This window comes from Argiope bruennichi, chromosome X2 (assembly GCF_947563725.1).
Source record: "Argiope bruennichi chromosome X2, qqArgBrue1.1, whole genome shotgun sequence".
NCBI classification, from domain to species: Eukaryota; Metazoa; Arthropoda; class Arachnida; order Araneae; family Araneidae; genus Argiope; species Argiope bruennichi.
The window spans coordinates 77,704,652-77,727,766 of record NC_079163.1 but is presented as its reverse complement, the minus strand read 5'-3'; the positions used below and the strand labels follow the sequence as shown (position 1 = coordinate 77,727,766).

Genomic DNA, 23,115 nt, shown 5'->3' with positions numbered 1-23,115 from the left:
ATATAACAATAGAGGTTTGAGGATTTGAACATGCGTAATGTTGGACAGGCATACAAACCTTCATGTTTTTAAGAAAGTCTGTAAGGTCTCATCCCTAATTATGAGAGATGTCAGATAGAGATAAGATCTTGGAAAGGTTGGATCCTTTCATGGACGTCAAAGTCCAATTCACAAAAGGCTCACCTGATTAATGAATTTCTGGAAACTGAAGATATTCAGCATATGCATGGTCAGTAAGATCTCCAAAGATTAAACCTGTAAAGCCAGTCTGAAACACTCTTGTAAACAATTGCAACTCGCCTTCCCATTTGAGAACTAAGAATAGCATCATTGGAAGAGTAGGAGCAACTGCCACGGGAAGTCATAAATTTCCCAACTTACAGTATGAATTCCTCTTATGATAACTGTATAAATGTAAAAGAGAATTATATTTCTTATCAACCCAAACGATCATGCTTGTAGACCATAATTATTGTATGGTATTTCGTTTTGCATTATGTCAGCCTGAATACATATCAAATTTCATTAAAATTTGTCTAACTTCCAATATTCTCTTAACTTGAGAAAACATGATAGTTAAGAATACATGTTTTCTCAAGTACTCGCTGAACTAAGTGAATTTCAGGAAGCTATAATATCTGGTAGCATATTTAGCTTCCTGATCTGATAGCACAGTCTTGATTTCAGTAATTTATTATCGTAAATTCGAAACCTAATTCAATCGCATACCCATCATGTATTTAAGCTTGGTATAAGTAACATTGCTTCGCCGCCGGTTGTATATTTTCACGCTTGTGTTGATTTGGAGGATGAGGTCAAATGTAGTCTTTGCCGATTGATCATGGCTAAAAAGTACAATTCCCGTTCCCAAATAGTCTGCGAGAAGCCTCACAATGTTAGACATTCATCTCACTAACTCAAACTATGAAACTAAAATTCTGTCGTAAAAGTTCTTCTTAGTTGGAAAAAAAGTTAAAATTGGAAAATGTTTCGATTTAATTATTTTTACGAACTAAACACAATTTGTACATACTGAGCATATGGAATTCAATAATTGATTGGAAATAATTCTCCATTAAAGTGCTCATAGTCATGTCGTCATTTTAAAAAAATTAATCCGCCTAAAACTATTTTAAGACGGATCTTGAAATTCTGAACTGTGATCAGACGACGTGGGCAGAATTCCGTTCCCAATTATTCTTTCTATGCCAGCGGAAAAAAATTAATCCCAAGGAATTTAGCGTGCGGCATACCAGTATACACAGATGGTTCAATTCGATTCCAACAAACCTACAAGAAGTGTAGAAACCACAAATAGGTAAGGCAGGGTCGGAAACGTCTTCTTCACGAACTACGGTAAAGTAAATAGAAAGCAAAGAATGAAACAGCAAGCGCAGCTAAATATTTTAATCAAAATATATACATTAACAAAGATCATAAATGTTACAGAACATCTACAAAATTTGAACTCCAAGATCTCACTTAGGCTTGTAATAGTAGCTGCTTGGAATTATTAACAAAGATTCTTGCTGCATCTTGGAATTTCCAGTCAGATATGATAGACAATGTTTTCTATTGATTCAACTGGTGTCTCACACTTTTGCTTTCATATGCTCCCGAAAATAAATAAATAAATAAAAGCCTGATTGGTTATCCGATGTAGAGTACAATATACCTCGACAGAATCAATGCTAACGTTGAAGCAATGCTTGACTCCATTGGTGAAATGCGAGGATGTCTCATCATGCTGAAATTACACTGAGTGATGTAGTACTCGAGGAACATGTTCTTCTAAAAGTTCCTGCAGGTTTTATTGTAGAAAGGTGTATTGCCTGCCAACCAAACGATGAGGCATAAGATAAGATCTGATGAGATAATCTCCTTCAATGCCGATAGAAAGATTTAGATCAAAACGATTTTGGGCTGCACGAATGCAGCCCTATTTTCATACAACTACATCTACTGCATGAACAGCATATTTCCGATCCTGCAATGCATGTAATTCGAATAGTCCTTGTATCACTTATTTTTCTTGTAAGGTTGACTCACTGGTGCTGAATCACCCTGCCTACATATCGATTATTATTATACTTGGGTAATAATAATCGAGAGTTACAAAAAAACCCCCCTGCTTTCTAATTAATATATTTGTTATATTCACACCTCGTTTTGAAGTTCTTTTGGTGAGGGACCTTGTTATTTTGGATCATAGTCAGATGATGTCAGCAGCACTTGAGCTGATAACCCCTTTCCAAATTTCTGCAAAACTTCGGTGTTAAGACGTTTAACATTCTATGAATTTAGTGTGCAAAAAGTATGCTGAATCCAAATGTTGAGGAAATTAGGTGTCGAAGACAAGAAGCTGAGACCCAAAGTTTAGATTCGGCTTTACCTCCATCACCCCATATCACCATTGCTCTGTTTTTCTCATTGAATCTTGTAGAAAAAGAAACAATTGTAATTTATCTGTCTTATTTTAATTTTACAGTTATAACTACTTAATAGGTATATCTCGTATAATATATAAACTGACATATGCTAAACTAAAATGAATTAATTTTGATAATTATAAATTATAGACAACTGAAAAATGAAATCTCTTGAAAACCTCTTCAAATGCTTAATAAAAATAATTATAATTTAAATTTAAAAGTGCAGCTGAAAAGTATTATTCATGTGCTGCGTGGGAAGCACTAGACAGCGCACATGCTAGGTGAAAAGCAAAATATTTCATGTCTCTTGAATTAATACTGTATTGAGATAATACAGGAAATACTGCAAACTTAGATTCGAAAGAAAAGTTATTTGTTATTCAAATCCATGAAAAATATTTGATTTATTGTTTTATTTTATTTTAAAATATTGGTGTAAGCTTTATTTAGTGATCATTTTCTTTCATAAACGTGAAAAAAATATTATCATTGGAAACTTAGAATCAAAAACATTAAAAACATTTTATGAGATATTCATTGATAACTTATGCATTTTGCAAAAGCTGTTTTGGATATCTCGAAGATTGTATTGCATTGTTTCAATTATGCATGGATTCTTTTGAAATATTTCTTTGAAGTTAACAACTCAGTTATTTCAATAACTGGTGATATATATCTGGAATATATATGCTTTTATTTCTACTTTGAAAAATATAAAGATATTTTCCGACAAAAGGTTATATTTTATGTATCTGTCTTGAAGGTCGTTATGATATGTTTACGGCAGAAATATAGCCATGAAATCGAATATCAGAAATAAAATAAAATAAAATAAATTGAATTTTGATAACAAAAAGATTTTTCGGCATTTTCAAAATATTATCCAAATCTACTTTAAACCTGCTATTCTACATTCAAGGAATAATTTACAACAAAAACTTTTAAAGCAAAATTGCGAAATTCTTGTCTCCAGAAAACAACCGCATTCATAAGATTAGAATAATAAGACATTTTGAAACTTCTCATTTTACATGATATTCTGATTAATATCTTATTCAAACATATTTGAGAAAAAAAAAAAAGGTATAATAAGCTTTCATTTTAAGATATAATTCTACCTAAATTAACCTCCTCTTATTTACTCATTTACTCATCATAATGATCTCAAATTATTTCAATCAGTGATTGTAATTGGATTTCTATTTATTAAAGGATCTGAAGAATTTTAATTAAAAGATGAATTATTTGAATGAGCTGAAACTCACTTTTTAGAATTTAAAAGGAATTATTAGCATTATTTAACGATAATTAATCTACTTGCATCTTTATTTAATTAATTTCATCCTCAACTACTACTACTGCTGAATATCTATTTATTTAGTAAAAATAGCAAAATATTGCTCAATAGCGTGTACTTGAATGTGGGAAGTGTTCTTTTGAGTTTTAAACAGAGAGAGCAATTTAAATTATATTTCACCGTTTTAAAAGACATTTAATACGTATTTTGTTCGTTCTACCAGAAAAGTGTTTACATTATTTTAGATGAATAACTATGATTGCATATTGCATTACACATAACATTACGCATAATACAATATTCTGCAGCGTATCTTACAAATTCACCAAAACTTATTCATTTTCAAAAGTAATTTTGTTTTCATGCAATTACTGTTGCTTAAAATAATTTAGCACAAATAGTGTAGAATATCATCTATTTATGAATAATGACTGCGACATTTTGGACGCAATTCAGTTCAATTCAAATGAAGATGTTATTTTTAATCAACGTTAGTTGACATCATATTCTATATTTGTATGGGTCAGTTTGTAATGTATTTTTTTTATTTTGAAATATCAATCAAAATTCAAAGAAATTCTGAAAATAATATACGAATATACTTCAATATTTTGATTAATATCAAAATATTGTAGATAAAAAAAATTTGAAAAATTTCTTCGAATTGAAAGTGAAGAATTCAGAAAAAATTACTGATATGCAAGAAGATACAAAATATAAATATATATGAAATTATAAAACATATAATAAATATATTTTATAGGAATGTTTTAAAGATTATTATTCTCTGATAGTGATGCATTCAGTTTCGCAAATGAAACTAACAGATAATTGTTTTACGGAGCACATGGGAAGGCTCTGTTGGTAATTTTTCAACTGATAGAGAACCACTTGAATTACATAGAAAATTGGAAACGACGAAACAAATATAAAAAAAAATGAAAATTTTGACACCAAGTATATGTTAGCTCGATGCATGCGAACCCTTACGAAGGTAATTTTTATCCCCCCAAAAGCGAACACTAAACATCGAACGTATTTATTTTCAGGTTTTTAAAAAAAATGAACACTGGGAAAAGGCAGGAGAAGAACAAAACAAAAGAAAGCAAACCGAAAGAGAAACACCTTTTATTCCATTCCTGTGTATACCGAAATAAATAATAAGTAGCAAGGAAAAAGCGACATGCGACACCGCTTTTCCAATATCTCGTATATTTGTTCTTCTGGCACAAATGGTAGCTCACGGAATAAAAAAGGAGCGAATGATAGAAAGCGATGTTTTCATATTCGCCGTGTGGCAGCGCCTTCCCTGAAGGGCGACATTTATCTAAGCGTTGATACTGGCGGAGAGGGGTGGAGATAGAAAAAGAACCCAAAAAAAGTTGAGGGAGAAAGTATTCCTTCACTTGACCTCCAGAAAGGCAATCTTCCTTCCCAATACAGCGAGAGAGAGAAAGATGTGTTTATCGGGTCGACTGCGCTACGTTAAAGGGGCGTCTCACTCATTTGTAGGGCGGCGAAGTATGAAATTATATCTGGCGAGTCTCATCCCTGAGTACCCGTTATTGGGCCACATTATGACACGTTCGCTTCAATGATTGCCTACAATACGTCCGGTATGCGCCCCTGAGGGGGAAAGGGCGGCACCCCCCATCCATCATTCCTGCGCCCCACTCTTGCACCTTTAAGCGTATTTACCTAGCTATCTATCGTTGTGTGTTGGGGGAGGGGGAGCACTGGGGCGTCGCATCAAAGGCTTTCATCTCCTGTCGGAATGCCTAAGCAGGGCGGTAACCTGACGCCCTGTGCCCTTCCAAAAGAATGGGTCCAGCCGTTAAATGAATCTGTGGGAGCTGTTATGCTTCGAGAAGGTGCGGTTTTTGAACCATAATGTGGAAAGGCAGCCGATTGCGATGCAATTTGTTTCAGAGATTGAAGATGGTTTCGGAAAAGGTTGGGAATTTAAACTGGTAACTCCTCCAAACCAGTGATCAAATTATGAAGTAAGGTCTCTCCTCAGCAAAATGCGTAGCATTTACACTAAATAATTTTTCAATCAAATACTAAAATAGTAAAACAAAATGGTTTGGAATATGATATAAGAATAAATATTTTCTGAATAAAATTTATATTTATATTTGAAATTTGGTACAGCGAGGAAGACAGTTTATACGCTAAAAATTTTCAAGGTATCTATCGTATATCAAGGTATCACCTTCAAATAGATTATGACAGTCGCATTTCTGAATATAGTTGATCTGACTGGAAAACTAGCTAAAGAAGAAAAGAGGGTTTCTTTATTTCTTCACAAATTGGTTTTCTATTCTTAGGAAAATGTGAGTGATTGAAACAAGGTCAGTTTTTAATAGGGCTTAATTTTGACAGAATGAAGCAACAAATATCTTAATTTAATAAACAACATTGCGATTTCCTTTTAAGAAGTGCAATGCAAATTAATATTAGAGCCCAATTTTATAAATGAAAAATACATACTTTTAAAATTATTTACCAAAAGAATTATTTTTAATTATTAAAATTAATTACGCTAAAAATTATTTTTAACTATTACAATTATTCAGATTAAAATTACATATTTTAAAAATTATTAAATATATCAAAACTGACTTTTGCGTTTAGTCGTCTTGGATACAATTAATAAATAAATGAGAAATTATGAACTGTTTCGGAACAGTCTTTCACCGTCTGTAAAAGTCGTAATGGAATCCTTCAGTTTTCTTCAAATTTTTCTAATTTCTGATTGAAAAATTTGTCTCCTTCACGTGTTTGCCATTGTTTGGTTTTATTTTGACTGAAACTATCCAGTTAAATTTTTTGCAGATATCGTTTCTCGAATGCTTTTTACAAAAGCTACTATAACGTTATATAAGAACAATGGCGAACAATCATTACAAAAATGTTGAAAGTATTCGCTGAAAGATAAATAACAATAATAAATTAATAAGTAAATAACAATTAATAAAGGCTACTGATATAAAAACAACAACAAAAACCCTGCATTGAAGTTATTCGCCTAAAGATAACGCAAGTGACAATTAATAAAAGTCAACGATATAAAACAAAATCAACAATCCCGAACGTGGAAGATTATTTGTTGTATTTGGTAGCAATAGTTTAGGCAGCTTTCCATAAAAACAGCTTAAAATGTATCTAAGCGCATTTGTTTCAATATTTTATAACTGAAAAAATAAATAAACGAAATCAGATATAAAAAACATTCTATAAAATATCTCTTTACATGTCTAAAAAGTATCTACTTTAATCTTCGATGTTTCTAAACTTATATCCTGAGGGAAACTCAAGAAAAATGAATTTCAAGATCATACGTCAGGAGCATATCTTAAAACCTAATGATACTTTAACATTAGAACATTCCGACTTCAGTAAAGCCGCAATAGAAAACCACCTCAAGAAAACAAAATATAGTTATCTTAAAATACACATTAAGCTTAAATGGGAGATACTGGCCCTCCTGTAAGTTTTTCGATATGAGAGAAGATTTTCACTCACGTTTTCAAAGACGATAATAAATGGATAAACCCAAGTATTAGTTCCATGCGCTGTTTTTAAGAATCAAGTGGTTAACCGCAGTTCCTCTGTAGTTTGACTGATAATCAGTAGGGGTGTCTGCGTGACGAATCGAGCGGTCGGTTCATCTATGACTTTTTTTTTTTTTTTGTGTCTTTTTTTCGGTTAGGACTTTTTTTTTTTTCTTCTCTTCAATTCTATTCGTGCTAAAAGATATCTACCCAACCCCGGTAATTTCGCTTTCTTGATATCAGCAACCTGTCGGGTGACAATTTATGTGTTTTCTGGATGCTAGATACAAATGTAAAAGCTATAAATATACAGTTGTCAAAGATCTCGGATTCTTCAAAGAGGATACGAGGTGGGCAGCTACTGTTTGATGGTAGAATCGTTTTACCTTAACAATCGCTTTAATCGAGTAAACGCGATATACATTAGTGCCTTCTTTTGCAACAGCCGAAAAGAGCTTTTTTAAATGCTCTTTTTTACCATTGATCTAGATCTTGCTATCACTAGTTAGGAACGCATGATTAACGTTTTTGTATTGATACTGAATGTTTATTTTTGCTAAAAAATACTCTGCATATTTCTGCTTCAGTTCAAAGCCAGGAGAACTTAAAGTTTAGAAGTGCAGCTATAACAAGCAGATAATAGTTAGCATATAAGAAATAAGTATTTAAACTATTTAAAATTTTTCATGTTTGTCTTTCCTTTTTAGATAAGTCAATTTATTAAACATCATATTTAAATATATGTTAAATATGAATTAGACGGCTATTGGAGCTGATAATATTTATTTTGTGGTAAATAAATGCTGTCTGTTCCGTTGCTGACTAATCAATTCTCATTGTTATTATTCAATATTGATCATATGACAAGTTCTAAATATTTAAAATTTACATAAAAATCGCAGGAAAAATTCTAGGAAGGAAAAATTTTTATACAATTCTTTTTTTTTTCCTTGATTTCTTTTTCTTTCTTTCTTTCTTTTCTTTTCTTTTTTTGTTTCCGAAGCAATATATATATTCAGTTACTAACTTATATTATATTTTAATATATTATATCACTTCTAAGCTTAAAATAATTTTTTTTAAATGCATATATATTCACAAATTTCTTTTTTTTTCTAAGATGAAGAACATTTAAAAACTAATTTAATTGTATTTCAAATATTTTTAACGGAAGCAAATTATTCAAGCTGAAATTTAGTTTTATTAGCCCCTTTATTTTTTTAAAAAAAATATGTGCCCACTTTCCAAAAATTTTAATGATCTGCTCAGTTTTTTTCTTAAATATCAATTATTTTCGTTATTTCATACGCATTGCTTCATGAAAAAGAGGAAAACGTTTTTTTTTTTTTTTTTCTTTTTTTTTCTAACAAAATAGAATTTAGCTATCAATATCTTGATCACGCTTGATTCTGTCATATATTTTTATAAAATAGTGAAAAAAATGTATAATTTATTTTTAGACATACAAGATATAATTTAGAAACTTTTTTTTTAACATTGTACTCAACAGAGAGAGAGATTTTTATTACTTCAATAATATTTTGAGATATGAAATCACTAGAAAATTCATTTGGATTGTTTATTAAAAATGAGCTAATTTCATTAATATAACTTTAAGTTATCAAGTTAAGAAATATATTAATATCATTCATTTCCTGGAAACTGATCAATTTTCAGGAAATTGCGGTTCTAAACTGCTCTTATCTGACAAACTAATGAAATTCTCAGTTTTTCAAAGAATTTTTATTGATCTATCAGCTTGAAATATAATTAAGTTTTCCCACGTAACATCCCAACAATTATAGAAGTTCCATTATTAAATACATTCTTCTAATGCTCGGTCAGATTTGTTAAATTAACAAACTACATTTTTTTTGAAGCTGCATACAAACTGCTCGAGAAAATCCTCGCAAAGTCGATGTAATCAGATGTGGCTTGAGATGGTATTCCACTCGTCTAAATTTCTACGCTACATCAGTCCGAAGACTGTGTACTCGAAACCTTATTAAAAGTGGATTAGAACACACTCTTTATAAAGCTAGGTAATAGACCCTAGCTTAGTAACGCTGTTTAAAAATTTAAGCATTAAAATCAATTAAATTAAATTCTTTTAAACATTAAAATCAACATTAAATTCTTTTAATCTTCTTCAAAGGTTATATTTAAAGTAGAAATAGTAGTAGTTTTTTTTATATAAAACTTTGTCTTCTCAATCAATCCATATTTATCTCCAGTTTTGCCAAGAAAAATATATTCGTGCGTAAATTTGAAAATTTCAATTATTTTTAAAGAATTGTTCCAAGTTTTTGACAGTGGCTGAATTTTAGGTTGATTTTTTAATTAAATGAAAGTAAAAGTTTCGTTATTTTTATTTAATAATTTGATTTTAATAATGCCTTTAATTTAATTTCATTTTTCTTAAGTGTATTTAGGTATTTTAAATAGGAAATACTTACTTATTTTCTACATTAATTTTTATGTAAATAATGTGATAGTGAACATAAATTCAATAATTAAATATTCTCTATTGTTTCAGTTAATTTCGTAAAATAAATAATTTCAATCTTTTTCTTTACTTTTTCAGTGGCATAAGATTCCACGCTGTCATCATACATTCTACGAAACTTTCAATTCAAATATCTTCTGCAAAATATCTGCTGCATAGAACCTTTTCCACCCTCTGTCTGCCAGCCAGAAATAATTCGAAATGAAAAGTAAGTTGTATTGCTTTGTCTTATGTCACATCAAGGCTATCTCCTTTGTCCAAAGGATGAAAAAAGGAAAGAAGACAGTTATTTCTCTGCTGCTTCCTTGGAAGGCATCTAAAAAATATGGTCTATAGATGAATGAGGGTGGGATAGCAGGGCGTGTTGTATGAAAGGCTTCTAGTAAGAAAAAGATCCAGGAATTCAGATAGCTAGGATTACACTGTCAACAAATGACACGGGCTTCCCGGCATCGCTTGGACTTGGAAGTGACCGAATGATATTGTTGGAACACGTTGCCATGGTGACGATGTCGCGATCTTGTCAATCGCTTCATCAGCGTTATCAGTAAGCGATCCCCATCTCGCGTGCTTCGGGGTCCGCCCCATTGGTTGAATTTGACGAGATTATATGTGTAGGACCCTTCCTGACATCAGCTATTGCAGGGGCGCCGCTTCCTGATGGTCCATCTTTTCACTCGATCTGTCACTGCTTTGAGTTTTCCGGTGAGGGAGGGAATACAGAAAAAAAAAGAAGAAAATCGAACAAATCGACCGGGAAATTGATGACATATGAATGACGGAGATTTATCTATAAAGTGAAATAAAATGCATATACAATATATGTATATGAAAAGGCGAACATATTTGTTTGAAAAATTTGTTCTATAGACATTTTTTTTTCTTTATTGATATCTTTAGTTACATGCTCTTAAGTTTGTTTCAAATTTAAGACATCGTTAGAAACTTCAGATGATTAAATATGATTTCTGTAACAAACTAAATTTTTCATAGTTTTATATTTAAAATACAAAACACAAACATTAATTAATGCAAACTGCAAACTATGAATGTGAACCATAGTAAAATATGTGTCATGAAGTGACACTGGCTGTTTATAAAGAATCCTTACTTAGTTTATTTAATATTCTGTTTGAATCTGGAACGATAAATTTGTGGAAATTTAACTTCAGAACCTTTTTGAACAGGGTGATTACTTGATTACTTTTATAATGTTTATTTAGATTATTTGAATCTTTTTTAAGAGAAGATTTACTTAAGAAGTATTTATCTTTTCAATATGGCCATATGTGACTTAGACAGTTATTAAAATAAGCGTCATCTTGTGTCTTTTTCTTTTGAGAAAATCCAATCTAAGGAAATGAAAAAAAAGGGGGAGGAGTATCTTTTATTATTATTATTATTATTTAAAGATAGCCTTACAGAATGCTGCTTTTTATTTCAAATTTTGAGAAAAGAATAGTGTAATCGAAAAAAAAAAAAAAAAAGGAAAGGTAGAAACAAAAAACAACATTGAGGAAAACTGAACGAAAATCGCAGAAGTAACACTTTAAAAAATATTAATAAAATCTTGTATAATTTTGAAAATGTAAGATAAGAATACATTTATGATCTAGCTCAGTGATATGTGGATGGAAAGCCAGGTTGCCTTTCAGCATGCAGCATGATTAGAAGGATATGGTTAACGGATAGACAACAACAACAATAAAAAAAAAAAACAGCGGGAGAGGTCTCACAAAAGCTTTCTCGCATACTGTCTAATAAAGATGTTATTCCCACCCCTTCTTAATGATTGTGAACCTTGGGTAATATACTATATTTGTTTTGAATTTGTCATTTTTTAAAAAAATTTATCATATGATCCTATCGTATCGTTGGCGAGTTTTTTGGCGATTAATCCCTGGCATGCGGTTAATAGCATCCGAAAGTTGAATTTGAGTTTTAGAGCACGTTTTTTTCAACTATTAAAACAAAAAATTGATATAATCTACACTTGTCGCAAAATCGTATACAAGATTTGATATATTTAAGTCATTGCGTTTTTAAGTTATTGCGTTTACATGTTTCTGACAGTACAGACCGACAGACGATTAATCCGTAGTCGGGTCTGGCTCAAAATCTTATAGACCTGTATACCAGTTGTTAGATCTGAGTACTGAATTTTATCTATGTAGCTCTCTTCGTTTCGTAGTTATCATGCTAACTTAATTTCTAAGAACCGGGCAGACAGACTTCCACAGAACGGAATTTGCTCAAAATTTGATAGAAATCTAGAAATTTGGTGTAAAAATCGTATGCTAGTTAGATAACAGTTAGATCATGCGCAGTTTTGATTGTTATCACAGTCCATTTTTATAGTGAAAATAAGAGATAAGAATCCTTTACGCTTTGATAATCGGAACGGAGAATGAGAAGCAAATGATTAACTAAAAGCTAAACGATGGTCGAATTAAATTTAAAAGGAATTAGTTATAAGAATAGAGTAAATTTAAAAACAAAAGAAACTAAGGGGGGAAAATTTTGAAAAGTGCAATCTCATATTGTAAACTATATAATATAAATATGTTAAGGAAGTAAAAACTAGAATTAGGTTTGTAGCTAAAAATCTATAGGTTAAGTTCTGAATTCTTATAAATCTATAGGTTAAATTTCCATGTCGAGGGCCACCCCAATTGGAGGAATTTTGGAAAATTTCGAGATATTGAACAATTTTAATAAATAATACATAACAAATAAATAGTATGAAATTTTATTAAATAAATTAATTATATTTAAAAATTTTTTAATAATTTAATGTTATGTAATGTTAATTTATGTGTTAAATTCTTTAATAATTTAATTAATACATGGAACTTTATTTTTTTTTAATTGCAAAATCTGAGAATTTTTTTGTCTTTTATTTCATTTTATTTCGTTGGATGCATTGTATAACAATTAAGTTCTCGAGTGAATGAAGAGACTTAAAATGTTATTTACTCAAGATCACTCAGAAAACAAAATGTGGACATAAGTAAGAAAAAAAAAGGAATTCAAAAATGAAAAATAAAAAAAAAAATTATAGTTGCTTTCCTACTGAGCAATAGAAATTCGAACTACAGATTATATTTTTATATTACCTTAACAGAAAATTAAAGGGACCAGTGAAACGATTTGAAACGAATTAAAACGGTTGAATTTGACAAATCAACAGTGATAGTAATGATTTAAATAACTTTTTCTTTCAAAGCTGGTTTTATGTAGAAGTTACAATACAAATAATATTATTTTTTTCAGCTTCAAACTTTTTTTTTGAATGGGGGGGGGGGAATGGGTGCTGTCTTTTTTCTTAACCTCGTTAGTGGTTCGAAATATTTGATCAACCGGAATTTAGGGACTTCTGTGTTAGAAATGCAGTTGTATCTTGAGGCCATAAATCAATTAGGGTCAGCCTATTTCCAATCTTTTTTCCCCACAAATGTTGCAATCCGATGATTGCGTCAAATTACAAGAATCCAATTGGTAGATATCATGGTATGGTAAGAAGGATTTTATGCTGTTTTTACATGATTTCGTTCAATGTTTCTGAACATAGGAAAATGTTGCAGCTGAAATGTTGACAATTTAATGAAGATAAAGAATGTCCTAAAAGCCAGAGTAAGATATATTTTCCAAACATTACATATCCACAAAAGAATTTTAAAAAATGCAGACAATTCTTTAAAAATATTTAACTTTCTTTGTTCCCTACTAGCCCTTTTTATATGTGTACATCATTTCTACATTCTAATGTTTAAGATGCATATTTTTAATAAAAAAATAATATGATAAAAAAGGTCTAAAATTTGTTTTCATAATGAATTTAAGAATGTAATATTAAACATTTAATAACGGTACATATTTTAAGAAATTAGAGCTTCAGAATCCTTGGAATGAGGATTCACTGAATATAATTTCCTTGTGAAATTTCTTTTCTTAATCAAAAAATAATTGACAGAAGAAAACTTGTGCAGTAATATTGGAGAAAAACCAAATTAATTCATTCAAACAAATACAACAAACAAAAAATTAAATTGTGCAGTTTTTAAATATTATTCATTTGACAATAATAAATGTTAGCAGTTGTATAAATTAAATATACGTACACTTCTAATAACTTTAAAGAATCACGATGTGTTAAAATTTGTTATCTCTCTTGTATAATGAATTACATCCTTATGAATTTTATATCAATTTACTAAGATTCGATAAAAAATATTTTTGAACTATATGTTATGATGAAAATTGGAGGAAAAATTGATAAATTATTCAAAACTGATTGTGTGTCTTAAGGTTTCTTATATGTGTATTCTGATTAGTTTTGTTCCAGAAGAATCGACATAATGATGGGTTTTCTTAAAGATAAAAATTTTCAGAAGAATTCATAAACGTATTTTCAGATTTAAATGTAAAAGAAGAATGTACAAAATAAACTGACGTTGTAAAGATAAAAATTAAAGCTGTCATTCATTTTTTTATAGCTATAACTGTCTCTTAAATTAATGTTCTTTTCTTGTAATTCTGGAAATTGAAAGAGAACATAGTTATTCTCAATTTAAAAAAAAAAAAAAATTACATTCTTGTGTTTCTATACTTCATATGTCGTCTGTCTTCTGAAACTCAGTAAGCAAAATTTCCCAATATCCTGCATGAGTCGAAAGCTGTAATAGCTTAATAAAGCTGTTTACATACAGGAAACGAAAATAATAGCCCAGACCTCTCTATAAAACTTGTTAACCCCTTTGATATACACTGGCTGGAGAAATTAATGCTACACCTTTCTTCCTTTTGTGGAAGTCCCAAGCCCTATTAATAGCCTAATACTTTTTTAAGCTGATATTGCAGTTTTATCTTTATTATAGCAGGGGAGCTTTGTCAAGGCTGTCGACTTCTAAGGCGGTCTGCTGATACAGCAACTATACATTAAAGAAATTTGAATTGTGGTTTACAAACGAATTTAAAAATATGAAGGAAAATCTAAATTGATTATAATTAAATTAAATCGAAATTTGAATCCTAATTGAATTGATTAAATTAAATCTCTATTTGATTTTAATTTGAATAAGATCGAGTTTGGAGCAAGGCCCTTTTGGAAGTAATTGGTTCAATCGTCTAGAGATAGCTCTGCTAGTGTCATATTTTGAAAATTCAAAATGGTCAGGAAATAATTTTAAAAACTACTGTACTCTACTTGTTTGGCAGGTGTACAAAAAAAAAAAAAAAAGATATATTTTTGATTTTTCGACCTGAGAATGTATTTAACCCTCTAATTAAACAATACATCTTGTTTGTTACATGTATTGTTATTTAAATCTGTATAACTTAACTGCATCCAAATGTTTCTTATCTCATAAATTAATTGGCCTGATTGCTAAGTTAAAAATTAAAAGATTTGCAATTCGATGCATAATTCATACACTTTTTTGTATATAAAGAGATTAATCTAAATAAGAATAATAATGCTAATTTTCTGTACCAAAAATCAGCAGGCAATAAAATATTGCAATGTTACTTTACGACTACGTATTACGCTGCGTCACCGCACTTAGCTGCGAGGGAAAATACAGTAAGTCAAGCGCCTGATGGGCAACTGACTACTTTCTTTTTATGAAACGAACACAGACAACTCTACGATATGATATATGTTATTGATGAACATAGCCGGGCCGACACTGAGGTGAGGATTATCGAAAAATCTCAGAAGCACTTCATGCAACCCATCCTCCGTTTTTCTCGCGTCCCGTAATCTCGTCATACTCTTCCGTTTTCGCATCGGGGGTCCTTTCTCCCCCGAAATCTTTTATTTCCTGCCCCCCGACACATCGCCCCCGCTGGGTCGACCGCTTTACGGTTATTAGCGAAGCTCTAGGGGTTGCGACTGCCAATCAAATTATTGTTACATCTCTGCGCCTTTTGCTGACACGGGAACTGAAGATAAATTAATCGGCGGGGAGGCTAGGAGGGATGAGGAAGATCTGTTCTCCCAACATCCCTCTCTCTCTCTCTCTTCCCCCTCTCTCTCTCCATCTCGAAGTGAATGCTGGTAGAATTTTCAGGACACGATATATACACCTTAATTAGAAGTTTGCAGTCGGAGTTGGGTGACTGCATTATTCGCAATAGGGTCGAGCTGATGATCGAGTGTGGATCTTTTGGTTGTTTTGAAGGACGGTTTTGGGTCGTTATTCTTGTGCAGTCTGGATATTGGATGACAGCGAGGGTGGGGGGTACTTAATTGCGATTCATCTTTATTGGGTGTTTTAATGCTTTTAATACGAAATTTTGTCGCGCCTACCTCTTTCGTGGTTATGTTGAGGGGGGGATCTAAAGCATCCACCTTTGTCGATGAGAGCTTTCTCATTTCGTATTGTTTCATGAGGAGCGTTGGATTTGTTAAGAGTACTGATTTGTTAATCAAGGTTTATTCGTATGATTCGATGGACTTGCCTGTTACTTTCGAAATGGAGAGACTGATGAAAGGAATTGTGGCGGGGTGGTGGTGGCTGAATTGCAATTTGGGGAAACATTCTGCTCACAGAAGCGAAAGAAGTGTCAGCTCCCTTCCTTTAAATATTTTAGCTAAAGGGTGTAATTATGAACTTGTTAAATTAATAATTCATTCTAGCATTCTTATTTCTTTTTATTGCTGGTTCTTAGTTAAAAACTTGTGGTGGCTTTTGACGCATCAAGGGCTTTACTGGAAATTTCCTGTTATATGCTCGCGATATCTTTGTGGTTGCAAAGATTAGCTTTTAACATCTCAGTTTCAGGATTGGAAGATTGTGGGTTAGACTTGATTTACTGAAAGTTCGTCGGAAGTGTATGCTTGGTATTTACTAAATCTATCACACTGGATTAAATTACTTCAAGTTCTATTGGCTTGGATATTTAGAGTACTGGATGCATGCTCAGATGTCATTCTTGCCACTTGAGCACTTCTCAAAATTGTGAAATTCGTCTCAAAATAACCTTTTTATAGCTCAAAAAATACGATGTAAATTAATCTAAATTTTTATATATATTTTTTGTAACCAATTTCTTGTTCAATTAAGTATATAGTCATTGCACAAATTTTGTTTATAAAAAAAGATTTGGAAGAAAATATCTTATCTTTGAATCATTTTGTTTAATTTGAATATTTCTATAGTTCGGCTTGAACAGGAAGATTTAAGAAGTTTTAAACGAATATTTAATCTTAATCTCTGAAGCATTATTTATTATCTATTATCAATTCATTATATTATTTATTATCTATTTTATTATTATTTAAGAATTTTCAGTTTAATTTCATTATTAACTTTCTATATTAGTAAAAGGATGAAAAACACTAGACTAGCTTAATCATTCTTAATAATAAAAATAATAACGTTTTTTATGAATTTAAAAATATTAAAGAAGTTGTTACATTTTAGACAATTTATATATCTTTATTGCTGTTATACCACATACTGAGTTAATTTCACTCAGAATAAGAAATTATATTTCTTGTTCATATTTTTCAAATATGGTTTATATAATGATATTCCTAGAATAAATCTTTGAGAATACTGAAAAACTTCTTAATATGAGAATACAATAATTATTGTTTTGAATAACGCAATTACTGAAAGCAATAGTCAATAGTCTTTTTTTTCAGTTTACATGATTTTTTTTTAAAAGTTAAGGGACTAATTTTAAGAAGATTAAGCAAGCAGTGAGAGTAGTCATTTTTCGACTGAAAAGCCAGCTTTGACCAATACAGTTACATCAAACTGTATATTCTAAATGAATATTGAATTTAGCAAAAGTTTGTTATACACTCAACCCGAAAAATAGTGAAGATGTTTGAAATTACTTAATTATGTTAATGACATAGTTTCAAAAACAAAAATAACTAAAAGATGAATTAATTGGCAAGAATTTCCCAAGCTTATCTTTAGCCAATCGTCCATTTACTTTCAGTCGAATAAATTGGAAATAATTATAATATTAGTAGCCATATGTTTACAATATAAAAATAGGATTAACAGTATATATGATTAACCTAAAATTAAATCGTATTATTGTATTAAGACTTCTAGATTGTATATCTAGCGTCTTCATTGTACTAAGAACATATCATCCCTTTATTTATTTATTTTATATTATGTAAACTCTATCAATCTCTTTGTGTTACGTGAGAAATTGCATATGCATTGCCTTTTCTTCATTTCCTTGAGCATCATAGTGATATAACTTTTTTAATTTGGTTACTTGATTTTTCTGAATCTTTTTGATGTAATTTATGGTAAAGTAATCAAATATTTTATTTAAGTATATTTTAAAAATTTATTTTTTGAAAAAAAATTGTATGTGTAAATTTTCGGCATGTTTCTCAGTTTATCTAGATATTTCCTATTATAAGAATTTTACTGTTTACCAATTGTTACCCTATTAATCTTTTAGCACACAGTAAGTATAACGCATCAATTTCAGTATTCCTTTTGCATAGATTATTCAATGATATCACAGCAGAATGTGGATTTGAAAATAAATACAAATTTTAATTACGCTGAGAATGCGATCTGATGTGCTTTTTTTTTTTTTACGCTTTTAAGGAAATTCCTAATTTTTTAATACAACAGAGGAAGAGATTTTGTTTGTACAAGTAGCAGATAATTAATTGCTTTTATATGGCAGTAACATCTTAAATTTCATTAATTTTTTTATTCGCTAACGAAGATATAAAAAAATTTAATGTCTTATACTATAGACAATAAGAATCATTTATTGGAGAACATAATTGATGCCATCCTTAAATCAGGTTTTTATCAGCTCTTATTTCAAGGAAAAACCTGCTAAAATAGACTCGGAAATGTTTAATTTTCGGTAAAATAAGATTACTATTGAAGGAATTGTGATTGCATTTTGTTGATAATGATTAAACATAGTTCACTTAAACCAAAATCTAGCCTTTTATTTTAATACTACTTATACCAGAGTAAGTCCTATATTCATAGATAAAATCATAAAATAATGGGAAAATCATGCAGTTGAAATGACAGTAAAACAATGTTGAGGTTAAATTAGTTTAGATATATCAGTGCCCCATTTTGAAGATATACGACGACTAATTTGGGAAGGATCTCTTAATTATGAACGTGGTCTGTTAACGAGGATGAAACTTGAGCTGACACTCTCCACTTCAAATTCTTATCACACTAACGGAGAGAAGTATTAAAAAAGAAGATTACAGAACCAAAACACACACGTTTCTCTAATATAATATTATAATGCAATTTAATGTCAATCAATTGATTACAATTTTCTCCGTGTTTTAAATACAATTGATTAATATGTATTAAAAGATTAATTGTATATATTAAAAAAGTATATATTTGACGTTCCACATAAGAGTAATAATCCAGTTTTTAGATAATTGACTAATTGGATAAGTAATGTGATATTTACTTTCTCAAGCAAAAATAATTTCCGCTTTTTTCGTATCAAATTCATCTTCAAAATTCTAAATAGTTTTTTTATAGAAATGATTATTTAAATTAAAAAATAACTTCAATACTAAAAAAAGAAAATCATTTTAACGATGAATTTTTATTTGCTTGTCTCGTCTAAATTTTCATTCATTGTTATGATTTCCCTTTTGATAACGTGAGATTAAAAAATTATTTTAATTTATAAAATTTTTTGATGAGAATTGAGTTTGTTCATAAATAGTACGTATCTTATAATTTGCAGAAGCAGCTTCTCAACTTGTAAAACAAGAATTGATAATTTTCATTAAAATTACATTTATCGTCATTTGCTGAAATTTATTATTATTTTAATTCCATGTTTCAATTTTTCTTTCCCTATGATGGACTAGTAATAGTCACTTCATTCATTCGAATTTTAATATGTAAAATAGAAATTAATAATCTATATGTTGAAGGAACTTGAATTTGAAATAAATATGAAAAGGGAAAGAAAACTAAATAATCTTTTCTTGACATTCTTATTTTTTTAATAATTATTTTTTAAATTCAGCAGCATGCTTATTTCTGTTACCGAGTTTGGTCATTGTTTCAATTATTTTGTTGGAATTTTTTTAATAAAATAAATGGAATAACTTTTCATTTAATAGATGGAATTTCTTTCAAAAAGATCAATTTCATTACTTGTCAGAAATTTTGCACATTTTGATATATGTTATCTGTGCGAAATTTCAAAGTTTTTAAAATAAAAATTACAGAATTACAGTCACTATCTTGATTTTAACGCTTTCAAGTATTGCATCGTTTTTTGTTTTTTAAATTTATGCTGCAGGAAAATGCGGTAAAATCTTTTAGTCAGGAAAAGGTCACCTATGCGTAAATGACAACCGTGCATTTCAACCGGCGACCTTCTTTTTCAATGTCTATAGCATCCGTTTCCAGACCAGGATCTTCTAAAAAATTTAGAATCATATTTAAAAAAAAAAAGGAGGGAAACATGTTTTTCTTTGTTGCGACGAATTCAATTTATTATTAAGAATCGTGCAAAAACAAAAGTAATAACCAATTCTTCATTGTGACATTAGTATCCGAATTTAAAATCTTTGAAGCATGCACCCTTTTTTGAGAGCTACTTCCTACACAAAAGTGTATCTATATATAATTCAATTGTATAATTAGAAATGCACAATAATTATTTGTAAAAAAGTGCCAACTGCTTTTTTCGTGAAAGAAAATTAGTTAGAATATAATGAGTTTTTGAAAGCGTGTTGTTACGCATGAGAGGTAACAATACAACCGGTTGGCCGCGTCATAGCGATATTTATGTTTCTTCTTCATTTATTACCTCGATAGAGTTCTGCGTGGGATAATTTTACATCTGTTCCTTTTGTTATTTTCTTTATAAGTAATAGTTTATTTTATTCTTATGAGTTATGAAATTAAATTCGGCAGCAAAGTTGCAGGTTTCATTTCCAATCCATGATGGTGAGAAATCCTATTTCATTGTTAAATTAAATGTTTTGTCCAAAAATAAGTTCAGAACAATGACACTTCAGGTCATCAGGTAATGGTTAGGAGGATTTTTTGGCGATAATGAACTGAAGGAAGCTCTTTGTTTTTATGACACAGTCAATGGCTTTTAAAAATTTGATTAAAAACGGGATAAATTTTGTACAATGGAATTTCACAGTTGAAACTAGTTAAAAAAATATGAATAATTTTAAACATTATAGAAATCTATATTCTAATTTATTTGATTTATTTTGAAGCCTAAACTAAAAATTGTTTTCATTTCTGATTTTTTTATTTTAATTAAATACATTCGTACAGTGTGACCTTAGTAATCGTATATAAATAACTTTGAACTTGAATGCTAGATGAATGCTGTATAATTTATTCACTCAAAAAAGCAATTAAAATGTTTAAAAAAATATTAAACGCAAGATAAATAAATTAGCTGTAGTGGACCCCCCCCCCCCGAAACGCTTTCTCGTGCTCTTCGATAAAGATTTTATCTCTCCTTCATCTGCATAAAATTGAGCACCTTAAGTAAGGTCGAATTTACTCTGCATGGTATGGTACTGGTGAATGATAGTTACGAAATATAGATATTTATTGCAAATCTAGCATTTTTACTGAATCTATCTTGAAAATATATATTTTGGACTCTTTTTTTGCCGGCTGTTTGACATCAAAATTTAACACGAAATTGTATTTGTAGTAACAAGATATTATACCGAATTTCATTGCTTGTATTTGTAGTAACAAGATATTATACCGAATTTCATTGCTTTAAAACATTGCATTTATGAGTTATTGCGATTACATGCATGCGATCGACAGACGGTCAACTATTTGAGTAATTTGGTTCAAAATTTGATCAGTATCTACATTTTAGATGTTAAATCCGTGCGCCAAATTTTATCTCTTTGCTTTTTGTAATCATCAAATTCACTTGTACTCGAACAGACAGACAGTTTTCCTGTGAATGGATTTCATTCCAAATTTAATAGAAGTCAATAAATATGTATAATAAATCTACAAATTTGGTAATTTCGTATACCAAATTTTAGCCTTCTAGCTTTGAATATCGTGATCACAAACAGCCAGACTTAATAACGAAAATGTGTTTTTCGGTCTCATGGCGTTCTGAAACAAGGACTGTCAAAATCTAGAATTCGAATTTTTTGACGCTTACAATACTTTCTTTTTACTTCGTATACAAGAAAATAAAAAAAAGCAAATTACACTATTTATTTAAAAACTCTATTGTACTACTTGTATTAAAAATGCCACATAATGTTTGCTTATTAAAATTATTATTTATTTATTGAAATTTTTATTTTTAAAATTATTATCATTTCTCAAATAAGTAAATTTAAATAATTAATTTTAAAATTCTTAACATGTAAATTTTTACGACTTAATTTATTAAGATTAACTAATGTTTATCAATTAATTATTGGAACTCCCATATTAAAAACAAATCTTTGCCACTATTTTTAATTTAAAAATTATCGTTTATTCTTTTTATACACTTTTAAATCCACTTTTTCCTAGATTAACAATTCGAGGTTTTTTAGAAGCAGAACTTTATTGCCGTCTTGTTAACTAGAACAGCTCAGTAGCAAATGACATGAAGTAGTTATTTTTTAGACTGAAATTATGTTCATAGAGAATTAAATCCACCTACTCTCAACCCTAGAGAGAGCAAAGAAGCCAAGCACGGACGCCTTCTGAATTGTTTCAGAGACTCTTAAATCGTCCCATCCGCATAATGTGCTAACGAGCACAGCTTCAAGTATTCTACCACTGACTGTTTTCAGATGCAGGAACACTCCATGCTTATGCTCAAGTTCCAGCAGGTTTGGATTTCACAAAAACATGCATGAGATGACTGCTGGAAGAGATGATAATTTTTACCAACGAATGCATCGAAACATTGCATATTTCAAATTATAACAAAATAATATATTCGAAAACAAACCATCATTGTAAAAGAATAACAAAAAGGAAAACGCACACTAACAGAGAACTTCGGAAAAGTGTTTTTCTTATTCACTATATATCACCCCTTGGTGGAGTAAAATCATTGATAAACATGAATAAAAATGAATTTGATAACTGATTGGTTGACTGAAATTGATAATTGATTGATTGATTTAAATGAAATTGATTGATGATAGAAATGAAATTGATAAACATGAATAAAAATTAAATTGATAAATAAATTGATTGAATAAAATTGAAATTGACAAATGAAATTGATTGAATGGAAAATAAAATTAATAATTGATGAAATTGAAATTGAAAATTAATCGATTGAATAATGATTGATTGAATTAAAAATGAAATTGAT

General features: G+C 29.9%; 1 long non-coding RNA gene across 2 annotated transcripts in view; it reads left to right on the top strand.

Annotated features, from left to right (window-relative positions):
• LOC129960905 (uncharacterized) overlaps nucleotides 1-23,115 on the top strand; it is a 516,162-nt gene that overhangs the window by 328,671 nt on the left and 164,376 nt on the right. For both annotated transcript variants that reach the window (XR_008783719.1, XR_008783718.1), the window contains exon 2: nucleotides 9,871-10,000. This is a non-coding gene — a long non-coding RNA (uncharacterized LOC129960905). The remainder of the gene's footprint in view (nucleotides 1-9,870; nucleotides 10,001-23,115) is intronic.